At 39.4% G+C, this 13,637-nt stretch overlaps 1 long non-coding RNA gene across 1 annotated transcript in view; it reads left to right on the top strand.

The window, feature by feature from the left end:
- LOC116659329 overlaps nt 1-13,223 on the top strand; it is a 199,932-nt gene extending 186,709 nt beyond the window's left edge. The window contains exon 5 of the long non-coding RNA XR_004314648.1: nt 10,997-13,223. This is a non-coding gene — a long non-coding RNA (uncharacterized LOC116659329). The remainder of the gene's footprint in view (nt 1-10,996) is intronic.
- Nucleotides 13,224-13,637: the final 414 nt, after the last annotated feature.

Genomic DNA, 13,637 nt, shown 5'->3' with positions numbered 1-13,637 from the left:
GGTATGGCTGACCTCGAGATTTTAAATGGGAATGTCCATTGGAACATATTATCTGAAAACTCCACTCCAGTGTCTGGTCAATAACGTAAGGTGAGGGCCAAGACATATGAAGTTGTTTCTTTGTGTCTAGATGACTAGAAAAAATGGATTTGTACAGGGCTAATTGCATGTCTATTGGACGTCACCAAACACTGTTAGTTTAAGTCTTACAACTTCCAACATTAAGACAGTCTAACTTTTTTTTAGACTGTTGCTGACTTGGTTGTACTATAAAAGTATATTTTCACTCTTGCTTCTCACAATCTTATAATCTAACTTTGGGTTTGTCCTGCAATCCAATGGGGTTATTGGGATCCAATAAGTTTGGTCCATCAAGAACTTTTTGCTGGCTCCACTAAAGAAAGAAGCTGGAAGTCATACAAAGGAATACATAAAACGTTATGCCCATTCTCCTTTTGTCCCCAGGTAAATAGATGAACATTCTCCCTCTCTTTTACTGTCCTGACCCCCAGATTATGTGTGAAGAAAGATAATGCCCTTAGCCAAGTTTTCTCCCATTCACATCTTCAGAGATCAGAGTATTGTTCCTTTTAGACCATTAAGGGGAGAAGTAAGTTGAACGTGATCTCTTTTAAATGGACAAGGATCGGATTTCTAAAAGGAGAGGGAGACTGATAGAGCCCATGATCAAAAATGTTGAGGTTACCTGAAGTTCCCTTGGACATCACTCCAAAATTTAAAAATAATGGAGACGTCTGTGTGGAAGCAAAGCCTGAATGAGGATAGACATTTTTAAAGAGAACAGTATGGCTGAACAAAGCTTTGATGATGGAATTAACATGAAACAAAGGCCCTCTGAGGAAGATCAGTCTGAAAAGAAATGAAGAATACATAAAACTTTGTTTAATTTATGGAATTTATATGCTGCTGACCAGTAAGTATAAAGTTCCATTCCCTCGGTCCTCACTATCACTCATGTATTACTTGTCAGTAAATGCGATGCACTCGGAACATAACAGCTACGGTAATATTTCTGTTCCCACTGCAGCTTTACTGCACCCGTGAAACTCTGTAATCTTTAAATTCCCTCACTGTTAACATCTGCTGAAACATTATTGGTCCCAGCATAGCCAAGCTGCTCTGAAATTACATTTAGCAGAGTAGTTAAGGCTAACAGTATAATTCTCGATGCAACCGTGTTTGAAAAGATCTTTGTAACTGGCACAGTGATCATGCTTCCGATAGGTTTTATTTCTTTCATATCTGTTTTGTATCACAGTTTCATTGGCTCAGAGCGTGCCTTTTTGGAGCAGATTTTATTTACAGTGTTCAGGAAACACCAGATTACATATATTACATTCCAATTTCTTTTTTATTCCATAGCCTAAGCTCACTTTTTCGAGTGCTTTTTTTTTAATGAAATATTTCTTTGCAAGATATGATTACAAGCATGTAGTGGTTTGAAGAAGGAAATTCATCAAGCTTCTGTTAAATGAAGATATTTTATCACTCTGTTAAGGTACTTCGAATATTTTAAATCCAAAAGGTCCTACACATAAGCAAAATAAGCAAGTTGCTTAAATCTCTTGTTAAAGAGGATACATTCACTCTATAATCATAAAGTTGTTTATTATTAAAAAAACACTTTGCCTTGAGAAAAGATCTTTATTATAACCCCACGAATATAAACATTGCATTGACATTATTTTAAAATTAATGGATCAATATATTTATATCAATGTATTTTTTATATGAACTCAATTATTTACATTTAGGATGATGGAACATGATGTGTAAACTGTGATCATTTATCTAATCTAGTAAATGTCTTACTAGAGGGCATGGTAAATATGAAAGGTTTATCTTCCCCAAAGAATGTTCTTCTTTCCTTGTTCCGGAAGGAAAATACTAAATTTTTTATTGAATTTCATCCTGAAGTAAAAATATAGATTCATACTTTAATATTAAGAAAAATCAGAAAAATTTATCAAGTTTTCATCTTTTTGAGGGCAGGAAATAGTCTTACTAGCAAAGTATAGAGAGCAGTATTTTAAAGCAAGTGAGTCAAACTTCTGAAGATGTGAAGGAAGAAAGTCTGTGCTCAAGAATGTTCATAGTTAACTTTAACAAAATTTCACATAACTGTCCTCAGATGAGCAAGATGTTTGCCAAAGCTGATGCCGTAAATTATAGTCAACAATAATAATTATATAAACTGTATTACTATATGCCATCTCTTGAATGTTTCTATATTTGTGGCATGTGTCTGTCCGGATCAAAGGGTGGACTGTACTCTTAGCTGTTCCTGCAGGATCTATGTCAGGGTATAAGCAAGATTAAGCCTTTTCTAATAGAAAGGTGTTGGATTTATCGCTGCCCCCACAGCCCCATCCCAGGAATCCTCATCCTCTCTGGGTTTCTTATTCCCTACGCCAAGAGCAGTTACAGCTATTGTTCAGAAACCCTCTGACTAGAAGTACTTTCCTTCGCACTAGTGCCCTCTACTTGCTGGCCAGACTCTTAATCTCTTTATTCAGTCTCACTCTGACTAGATTTCTGGGCCTTGGCTGGATTTCTGCCTGTAGTCCAGACCTACCGCTCACGTGTGAGCAGAGAAGGTGTCCCATCTCCAAGCAGAGAATGCCTGCCACACTCCTGTTTGCAGGTACCGACTCTCAGCCTCCTTCCTTGCTCGTATGCACTCTGTATCCAGATTCTAGACCTCTGATTCTCCTCTGATCATTGGCTTCTCTCCTTGAGCCTAAAACACTCCCACGCCAGCTTTTATTCTATCTTTCTACTTCTTACTTTCGGCTCCCCAAATCCAAACCTCTTTCCCTGCATCGACTCTCCAAGGTTGAGGAGATCAAAATATTTTTCTTTTAGAGTATTTGGTTGCCTTTCATAGCAAATACACAGATTTGTAATAAAAACTCTACACAGAAAGAAACAGAAGAAATTCTTAGGTTTTAAAACATATTCCCAAAGTAATTTACCAGTGCTAAATGTTATATTATCATTGAATGTTTGCCTTTATCCTGCTCATCTCCTAACCTTGTACAAGAATATGCATGTAAGAAATCTCATATTTGAGATCTAAGTGGTACCTGATTAATGAACAGCAGTGAATTATAACTTGCCAGCTGGTTTTCCAACATTCAGCCGTAATAATAATCTGAATTCATATCTCCTTTTTCTCCTTCCTTTTCCTCATCATTACCATAAAACCAGAGCATATGGAATGCTGTTATTAAGGCAAGGTGAAATCTATGGAAAACAGAAAAGGGAGACAGAAGGTTATTTAAAACCATTGCCTTGGTGTGTGTGTGTGAGTGTGTGTGAGAGAGAGAGAGAGAGAGAGATTTCTCTGTTTCTCCTTCATCTTCTTCAAGACTCGTCACCCACAATGCATAAAAGGTGCTCAATCATGTGACCTAAAGAGACGTAGTAGAAACCATTATCATTGCCTTCAGTTGCCTTCTTTGAAATTCCTTCCCAGCCTATCGCCCCTGTGGGGGGGGGCTTCGGCAGCCCTGTTTACACCTTTCTCTGGCTTCAGCTGGTGGCACTAGAAGTAGGTACGTGACCCCGAGGGTAACCAGTATCTAGCTTAAACTGAGCCAATCGGATTTTGCTGTTTGTTTTCTTTTTCACTCCTTTCTCTTTCCCTCTCTCCAATTAAGATACTTAAAACTGGAATGAAAATGTCATTTAGATTTGAGGTTACCGTTGGAGCCACAACAAACTAGAATATGGCAGGTTAAGTAAGCGGAAACCAAAGCCTTGCAGGAGAAATTAGTGGAGACAATAACGGCATGGGTAAGCAGCAAGAAGCAGAGAAAATAAACCACGCGGCTCTAGAGAAAAAGATTCATGCTATATGGCAGAGTTAATAGGACTTATGAAGGATCAAATATGGGGTGTGAGAAAAAGAAAATGAAGACTTCTTAAAAAAAAATAGCTGACCGTCATTCCTTCAACAATCATCTGAATTCAGTCTTTAATAAAATGCTGCCACAAATTCTATTTGCTAATTTAGCAAATATATATGGAGCACCAACTTTATATTTGGTAATCTACTAACCCTTGGATAGGAGGCAGAAAATAAGCCAGAGTCTCAGGCCTCAAGAACTGTAAGTCTTACTGGAAGAGACGAATAATCCATTACAGCACAGTGAGGGAAAAGCGTATTGCACAGAGAAGCATCTAACCCAACTGCTTCCCGTGAGAAGGCTAGAGGGAAAGGAAGCATGTGGAATAGCCAGAGAGAGTGACGTGGGAGAGCATCCCAGGGAGAAGGAATCATGTGTGTCCTCCTAGGACTTGCAATTTGTTCTGCTTTTTAATGGAATTTAAATGCAGTAGTTGGAAAGTCATGTAAGCAGCTAAAATGTGGTATGGTGGACTTTCTCTTTAAGTGCGTAAGGAATTCTGAATAAAGTGATTATTGTGAGGGTCCTATGAACCTCAGTGTTGAGAACAGAGTTGAAGGATGAGCAGAAATTGAATTGGTGGAGAAAAAGGACAAAGAGAGACACATGCATTGATCTCAAGGGGTCTGAAATTCAAATGAGATAGCATTTGTTTCCTACTAAAAGTTTTCAGTGATTCTCCATCATCTCCATATTATAGTGAGAGTGAAATTCCCAGAATGCCTCCTTGACTCTTAACCTTAACCTTCACAGCTCGTGGTACCTCTGCTCCAACCCGTCTTCACTCTGTGGACTTTCTTGGTATCTCTTTCTCCCAGATAGAATCTCCTTGACAGTTATCTCTTTATCCTCCCTCTCCATCCAATACACACACCTGTGATGGAATCTAGAAGACTCCATTGTACTTATTTCTTTAAAATCCAGGGAGGAGGACAGAGCTCAGTGGCAGAGTGTGTGCTTAGCATATATGAGGTCCTGGGTTCTATCCCTGGTACCTCCATTAAAATAAATAAATAAATAAATAAACCTAATTACCTCCCCCCCCCAAAAATTAAAAAAAACAAGAAAACAAAAAAAAAATTTTTTTTTAATTTGTCTCCATGGCTACACTTTTTAAAGCCTCTTGAGATGTGGGATCAAGCTTAACGTAAAGTCTGCAGGCTGGTAGTGTGTCTTGTGGATAAATCAAAACTCTTAGAAATGGCACTCTGGTTCCACTAGGTCAGCGGATGAGCTCTTGTCTCATACCCTACAAAGGAATATTGCATATATTGGCTTATGGATAACACTTGTATAAACACTTGGAAAATGACTCAATGCTAATTCTTTCATCCTTCTCTTCTTCTGTTGCTTCCTCTTCAGTATTTTCCTATCATCTTTCACTTAGAGAGGAAACTTTCGTGGAGGAAAAGAACAACATTCAGACAGGAGAGTTTCCCATTCTAACTATACTGAAGTAAGGCAAGGCAGTTGTTTTAAACTGGTAGTAACTTGGGGCCGCTTGTAGATTTGAGTTATTCATGTTATCTCCAAGTGTGAATTATTTTTAATCACTTGAAGTTTTACTACATCTGTTTACATCTCTATTTGACTCTTTAAAATTAGTCTCTTAGTGCAATTGCCTTGGGACAAAATACAGAATCCAAGTGTCAATTAATAAGCAAATACAAATACAGTCAAGACAAAAATAGCATCAGGGTAAAATATTGTGCTTAATAACAAGTGAAGATATTTCATACAGAGAGAGTTGGTGAAATTCAGAGTTATGATGAGGATTGTCAGAAGTAAGTAGAGCTTCTGTGTGCAACATACAATCCCTTTCCATGGGCACTTGATGTGAATTTCTCAGTATATTTTCCAAGTTAAAATTTTTGAATGGGATGAACAAGAGTATTCAATTTTAAGGCTGTTGATTCTTGACTAATTCACTGATTAAATGAAAGTTCCCCAGGAGAAGGAATGTTGGCAATTATGACTCTCACTTCAAGTCAGTGTTTCCACTATTATGTCATTCCATTATCGGCAGAATCCTCAGTCTTGTATTCTTTCATTCAGAAGATTTTTATTTTGAGTCCCTACTCAAAGAAAGAAAGAAAGAATACAGAACAAATGAACAGAATATTTTCTTTGCACTTAAGAATCCCAGGCTCGTTGGTAAATGGTCTGTAGTCTTCCTTCAGTTAAGATCTGCTTGACTCCTTGTCCCTTTATAGCTATGACCTTCACAGCTGAAGAAAATAACTGTTGTTTTCAAGAATTTTGGAATAGTTCTGCTGTTAGTGGGAGAAGATTTTAAAAGACCTACCAGTTGTGCAGGGATAACATATCCCATTGAGATGACTGCTGGTTTGACTCAGACCTTATACTTCACTGGACCCGGGAACTGAGTCCTTGTCTCATTCCCCAAACAAAAATCTCTGCTTTAATCCCTCTGTTCACTAGTTCCACTTCACCCAGAGCTGTGGTTCTGACTTGCCTCTCTGAGTCCCTCGAAGCGCGGGAGCACTGCCCGTCCCACCCTGACTACAGGGTTACCGGCTCTCATTGATGGCTCTTCTACAAGCTGTTTGCCTCTGCTGATTGTCTGCTCTTGTTTTTCCTAGTCCTGGCTTCAGCATAGCCAGGCTACCTTTCTGATGAACCACCTTTGCCCTCATTGTCTGTCCCTGGAACTTTCCAGATCAGCACTCCATCCTGAGTCTCTTTGATCTGCAGGTATGCAGGGCCAGGACTTCCTTTTATTGGGGAGAATGCAGATAGTCCTACAGATGACTGTAGGGAAACATCAAATCAGGCTTGTTGCTGGGAGTACCTTGTGGGTCATGGAGAGATGGCTGGTTCCCTACAAGAGTAGGAATTTGAAGGATCCAAGGTAGTTCGCAGCAATCACTGTCTGCCCTGAATTCCATGGTTCTTGATGCCACTGTACGTGTGAGGAAGGGTGATCAAGAGGAAAAATGGAAGGCAGACAGAAAGAAACCATCCGACAACGCTGAAGACCACTTGCTTCTCCAGAGCAGCTTGAATCTTCCTGCCTGGGCTGTCAAGTGAAGAATGTGATTAATGAAGAGATGTCAGAGAGATAATTCTTCCTAGCCAGGAAGAGTGGGAAAGAATTTTTTTTTTAAGAATTATTAGAGGCTGAGTGGAAGGAAAGCAAGAAAAAGAAGCTTGTCGTGGTTGTAAAAGTGCCAAGAAGAAATAGTTGTGCCACCATCAAGCAAAGTTATTGACCCCACCCCACCTGCATCTCCCAACACCTACCCCTTCCTGCTCTTCCGGTGGAGCTGTGAGCTCCCTCCCCTGTTATAAATAGCAGCACAGATGTTGACAGCAAAATGCTCCCTTAATTACCATACAAACTGCTTTACTTGAGTGAACCGTTTAAAGCAGCCTCCAAAGGAAGTTCACTCAAGCAATTCCGCAGATTACAGCTAATGAACAATATTTCCTCGCACCTATTTAGTGCTCATTAAAATGTAAAAGCCTTTCATTTTAAACAGACGCACAATAAATAATTCCTCTCTCCCTCTCTGTCTCTGAGCTGCTCGGATGGAAGCAGGGAGGAGAGGGAGCTGAAGGAGCCGGGCTTGGGGGGCAGGATGGGAGACCGGAAGCAGAGGAGCAGGGATGGGAAAGAGAAAACCCACTAAATAGCTGGGGGCTCATTAATATCCCAGGGAGCCACAGCTTGTCTGGTAGGAGGGATATCTGTGTTTGGAGTTCGACAGACAGATCCTGGGACCCACTCATCCAGCACAGGCAGCCAGCCATGACCGAGGACAGCAGACAAAAGCTACCATGGGCAACACGGGGAGACCGACAGGGACCAGCTCAGGATAGAGCCGGTGGTGGGTAGAGCCCTTCCAAAGTAACAGATTACCAGGGCTGTGTTTCTTTAGACTGTCCTGTGTTTATTTTTCATCCTCATTTATTTTTAGGCCTGAGGTTAGAAGAAGAGTATCAGATAAACCTTGAGAGGCTACTTGTTGCAAGTGGAAACAGAGAGAATCTATAAAATGTTTTTTGTTCTTGCTGCTCCTGTAGGGCCTTATACTGCCGCCTTTGGGATTTTGATCCTAGAGCACAGATTGCACGAAAGATGGAGGCATTCTCTGAGGGATCCGGAAGTGGAGGATGGTGGCAAATAAGGTAGATTTCTGCAGGACGGTGTCCGGTCCTTTTGAGATAAACAGCAAAGGAAAGTGGACCAGGGACTTGACGAAATATATGCCTTGAATGGATTTAAGAAAACTCTGCTTTATATGGGAAAATCTTTTCTCCTTTAACAGAGCTGTTGATCCCAGAGATTGGTGGGACCAAAGTGATGAAATGTGTTTTGTGGTGATGCATGTGGAGGAAGGGGAAAAGCCCAAGGGGAACCTATGTCACCAAATCGGAGCACAAATGAAACTGATGGGTTCGTGCGTAACGAACTCTCTCAAACTTCAGTTACCTGGCCAGACCACATGTATAACAAATGGTCAGGACTGACCAAGATGTTTCTTTCTTTTCTTTCCTGTTTAAGCGTTTCTTTTCCCTTCTTCTTTAAAACAATGGGCCAGGGATCTTGATTGCATGAAGGAACATTGTCTTTCTAGCCAAAATTGACAATACACCTTTCAACTTGAAATAACCCTTTCGAGGCAAAAGGGTAACTGAAAGGCGCCAGCTTTTGTTCTAGAAGGCATGCATTTACTACACAAGTACTGAGTGCCCAAATACTATGCCACGTGCCGAGGAAATGAATAAAAGATGTGCCTGCGAGGAACCCACAGACGTGTAAGAAGTCATTATGCTGTTACAGTAGTGTGGACGAGGAGTGCTGTAGAAGCCAGGGCAGGTGGGGGGTCCGGGACTCTGCACGAGACCTTGACATTGCATTCTGCAACGGGCAACACGGTTGTGTTCTCGTTCCAGGGCTGGGCAAATACTTGTTGATTCTTGGGACCATTTCATCCCCCAGTGTTCCAAGCTAAACGTTTCTGAGGATGCAGCGGGCAGTGTTGGGGGGAGAAAGATGCCAGGGTACACTTGGATCTGTTCCTGTGACAGGAAGAAGGCACAGGGAAAAAAGAATTAAGGCCGTACTTGGCTTTTAACTAAGGTCATTCGAAAATGGTCTTCAACACCCATCTCATTTGCTTTTTTATGCCTGCCAATTTAGTGTTGTATTCAAAGTGATTAATTAGTTTGTAGTGAAGGTTTATTAGGTAATCTTTCTGTCAATCAGAAATCACTGGAATCTCGGGGCAGAATGAAGAGCACCCAGAAATGTTATAAGGACGGGGAATTTATGTCATTATTATATTCAAAAATAAGCACAATCTTAAAATGTGGAAGTGTACAGAGGAGTTAATGTGGATATGATTAAAGTTGACAAGAGTTACTTGGCCTTTTGAATATTTATGGCTTATTTTCTATTAGGACAAATTTATTTCCAAAGTATGAATCAATCCTTCCCACATTTTTTCTGCACTACTGATTTAAACATAGAGTCTTTTCACTTTTCTTCACATTCAGACCCATAAAAATGTGAGAAACATATTATAACAGAGTAAAATACTTGCTTAAAGCTGTGTTATGCTTAACCAAGGTAAATAGAGGGGATAATAATATGTCTAGGAATCAAAGATATTTCCTCAGCTAAAGATACATTCCCATTACGCTACTCTAGAAGCAGATCCAGGAGCTGCACTTCCTAAATGACAGACTATTATATATATTTTTGTTGTTGTTTTCATTCTATGTATGTAAAATTAATTTTAACTTACTATCATTAAGTAAAAGTTTTACTCTAATGATATTGCTTCTTTGGCAATCCTTGAAAGTTTGTGTAATTTAAAGAATTTTAGGAAAATCAGTAGTAAAAATCACTACTGAATTTATGTTTCTACAAGAATAATTATATGAGCATAATATACAATGTAAATAGTGAACAGAAGTTGGAAACTATTCTTTTGGGGCTTTTTTCATTCAGACTGTTAGCTGTTTTCCTCTATCTGTAACTCTACCAATTACATAATTAATAGATTTTTTTTCTAACAAATATCAATACAGCAAAAAAAAAAAAAATCTAATGGTGAGAACTCAATACTCAGTATGATTGCTACGGCTTTAACTTTTTTTTTTTTAACCGACAAAAAGTAACTTTAACCAAAAAGATTTTTTTGAATTAAATTACAAACTGCAATGATGTATTGCTGATAACACTGGGAATATGAAAATTTTTAAAACTAAAATGTCATATGGCTTTTCAGCTTGATTTGTTTTATCTTTTCCAATGTTGTTTTGACTCTTTGAGTTGGTGTACGTTTTGTGGATCTTATGAAGCAGATGACCTGAAATATTGCAAAATAAATTTCATCAGAAGAAAGAGCTCTTAGGCTGACAATGGGAACAGCAAAAAAAAAAAAAAATTGATAATTGAATTTGAGAATCAAAAACACAAAATAGTCTACTAAACACTACATTGCAATCTTCATTCTGGCGGGCGATGTCTCCTTTTTTCCAGCGCGGTAAGGTCAGCTGTGGTTAGAAAAGGAAAAAGACAACAGGATATGTATGCACAGTGTTTAACTGGTGCAAATCAATAATTCATAGCCAGAATTTTGTTTTTAAATTTTCCAGGTAAGGCCCCACAAATGGTAAACAGCACTGTATCAGAAACTCTGGAATATAGCCTCAATCACCTTTAAATTCCTCCAAATGCCTACATTAAAAAAAAAAAAAAGAAAATGTATTTCATTGATTTACAGGGGCCCGTATAAATTTAGATATGGTTTGGCCTGGGAATTGTAAATTTAGTCTCAGGTGGGCTCCACATTCAGCCTGAAATGAATCTGCAGAGAGTGAGAGCCTGAGTGTTACAAATGCAGTGGCTCTGGGGGAAATTTGCTAGAAATCATTCTGAAAGTCAGCCTTGCCTGAACCCTGCCCAAAAACCTCCACAAAAAACCCGAAAACAAAAAAACTCAGCCCACATTGCATTCAAATGATTTTTCCCCCTTCTCAAACAACAGCACTTTAATATTTGTCATATTTGCCCTTCCTCTGCCTTGCAGATTTTCAGAAGAGCGATTTGGAGCTGTTGAGAGTTATGCTTTTATGTATGTGACGTGAAATGGCAATACAGGCTATGTTGAACGAAGAAAGAGAAACAAAAATTGAGCTGGCTGTCTCACTTGTCTCATTTGCCAGGCCCCGGAATAAAAAAGCAAATGAGTTGCTCAGCTGAGCTTCTTCAGAGGGATGTAATGACAGCGCGGTCCATGGACACGCGGGGTGGGGGGGCTCCCTCGCACCGCCCGCGCGAGATGGATGATACTGATGGCGACCGAACACACACATCCTGCCTGAATATGAACAACAGATTTGTCAGTGTGTGACAGGCTGACAGCCCCGCTCCCAGCTGCTTGTCCACTGTTGTTATATCAGTACCTCGTCTAAGTATTCAGCAAAGAGGCAATCTGCTCCCTCCATTCGTGGGAGGCAGGTTGCCAGTTAAAAAGCAAGTATTGGCTCCGGGCGGCGGTGCCAGAACGCATTGAAAAGATACAATTTAAACCCTTGTGTGCTCCTCCGGCGACATATCACAGGCCTGGGAAGTTCAGGCCTCCAGATTAGGTCTGTAGAACAAAGAAGATAACTCAAAATGAGATCTACGCTGGCAAAACATTGTAATTTAGCCCCCGTAAGTGTCTCAGCGGAACTTGGTTATGAAGGAGAAAGCACTGGGCACCGGGTGAGACTGCAGTGAAAGTTTGCCCTGGTTCCTGCTTTTTGCAGTGTTACTGGGGGGGATGGGGCAGTGGAAAATGTGTCAGTGAAAATATGCCATCGACCTCGTAAAGCCCCCAAAGTTAGTGATGAGGTTTCGAAGTTCCTCATTTACTACCCGAACTATCAGTAATGAGCTATTGAACAGTGTAAGATTTGTAGAAATATATTTACCAAACCTTATTTTAGTCATTGTAAAGACTGTTTATTACGTATACAAAAAGGTTTACTATAGTTTTAAAATCTACAGAAGTGGATCAGAAAAATTAGAGATACAGATACCAAGGAACCACACACGTTATTTTATATGTCTTAGAGAAGGAATTCAATACATTAAGTTAAAGGGAGAAAAGTAGGGGGAGCAACGAATTTCAGACAAAATTGCCAGTTTGCTCTGGATACTATGGACGCGTTGTTCAGAAGTTAGAGCACTACTTGCTGCTGTGATGAAGGGCCACAGTGCTGATGTGACAGTCTCCAATACCTGGGGTATATAAAGTGAGACCCTCACAGAATTTACACTATAATTTGTAATGAATGGCTCCTTCGGAGCTGAGAGGACTGTCCAACTATTAATAAAGCCATACTGAAAAGTCCCTAAATACACATTTGCACAAAGGTCCCCAAGGACTTAGGGAAGGCTGTTATAGTTTGTTGGGTCAACAATCATCATCATTTCACTCAAGTCCACTGCAAAATGAAGAGCTGGCTATAGGCTCTTCAGCATCCTTGCCCCAGGTTGCAGTGTGGTGGCGTTGGTCTTGGTAGGGTTCAAACGGCTTTGCCCTCTGGCATCCCTGGAGACCCAGGGACCCTCTTTGCCACCATGTCCATTTGTTTTTCCCCATGTAAGACTCAGGAGGACTCTTTTTTTTTTACCAAAAAAAGTAGTAATTAAAAGCTCTGTTAGAAAGCATTCATAAAAATTCAGGTAGAAGTGCTGCACATATTTTTCTTCTGTGTACACGTAGCCCAAATATCTAGTCATAAATGACTAGCTGAATAAATTATTGCACATCTGTGCAAAGGAATGCTGTGTGGCCCCTAAAAATGATACTGTAGGAGACAACAGTAAGAAATTGTTTCTGGTATTCTCAAGTGAAAAGAATCAGGTTTCAAAGCTATATGTAACGTTGTGATGGTTTAAAAATTATGAACTATCAATTAGATAGAGACATAGATATGAATGGATGAATGGATGGATTCCCAGAAGGATGCATCCTATGCTACAAAGGAAAAAAATGGATAAAGAAATTAAGATGCAGGAAATTTTTGTGTTCTTCTTTGTGCTTTTTCATATTCTGAAAGTTTTCTACAATGTGGTGCCTTTTCTATTAGGTGGAACATGCTTTTAAAATAAAAAAAACTATCAACAGTAGAGAGGCACATTTAAATGATGGCATTACTATTCTTTTTAATCTTTCCGGTAGATATTTGTGATAGGCATAATGTAATGCTAGTAAACGATATAACATGAAACATCACAAATTAAAAGCCTGAAATTGCCCTTTATTTTTGTTGTTTATTGTATAATATATAAATATCTTCATAAGGTCTGCAGATATATATACTAAAGATCATTTTTGATAATTATGTTAGGACAGCTTTTTTTGATCCCGTTTCAATCCTCCAACTTTTTAATTGTAAACCATCAAATTAATTGTAATTTAAAAACTATAATGGATTTTCTTTTATTTCCTTTTAAAAATGTGTTTTGGGTTGGAAAAGTTAATGTCTTTTATGAAAGGATGAAGGAATCAGTAGACTCTCACCATCACTCTAGCTGTACCTCCCCTACCCCGAGATGATGGAGGTACCCGCCTCACTTCCCATTTCCCCTTGTGTTCATTCAAATATATATAAAGATATAAATAAGGTTATTCTTCATGCACTCAATATATCATGCACAGCTTTCTAAACTCAAAC

This window comes from Camelus ferus, chromosome 23, assembly GCF_009834535.1.
Source record: "Camelus ferus isolate YT-003-E chromosome 23, BCGSAC_Cfer_1.0, whole genome shotgun sequence".
In the NCBI taxonomy this organism is placed as follows: Eukaryota; Metazoa; Chordata; class Mammalia; order Artiodactyla; family Camelidae; genus Camelus; species Camelus ferus.
This window is presented reverse-complemented; position numbering and strand designations above follow the sequence as displayed.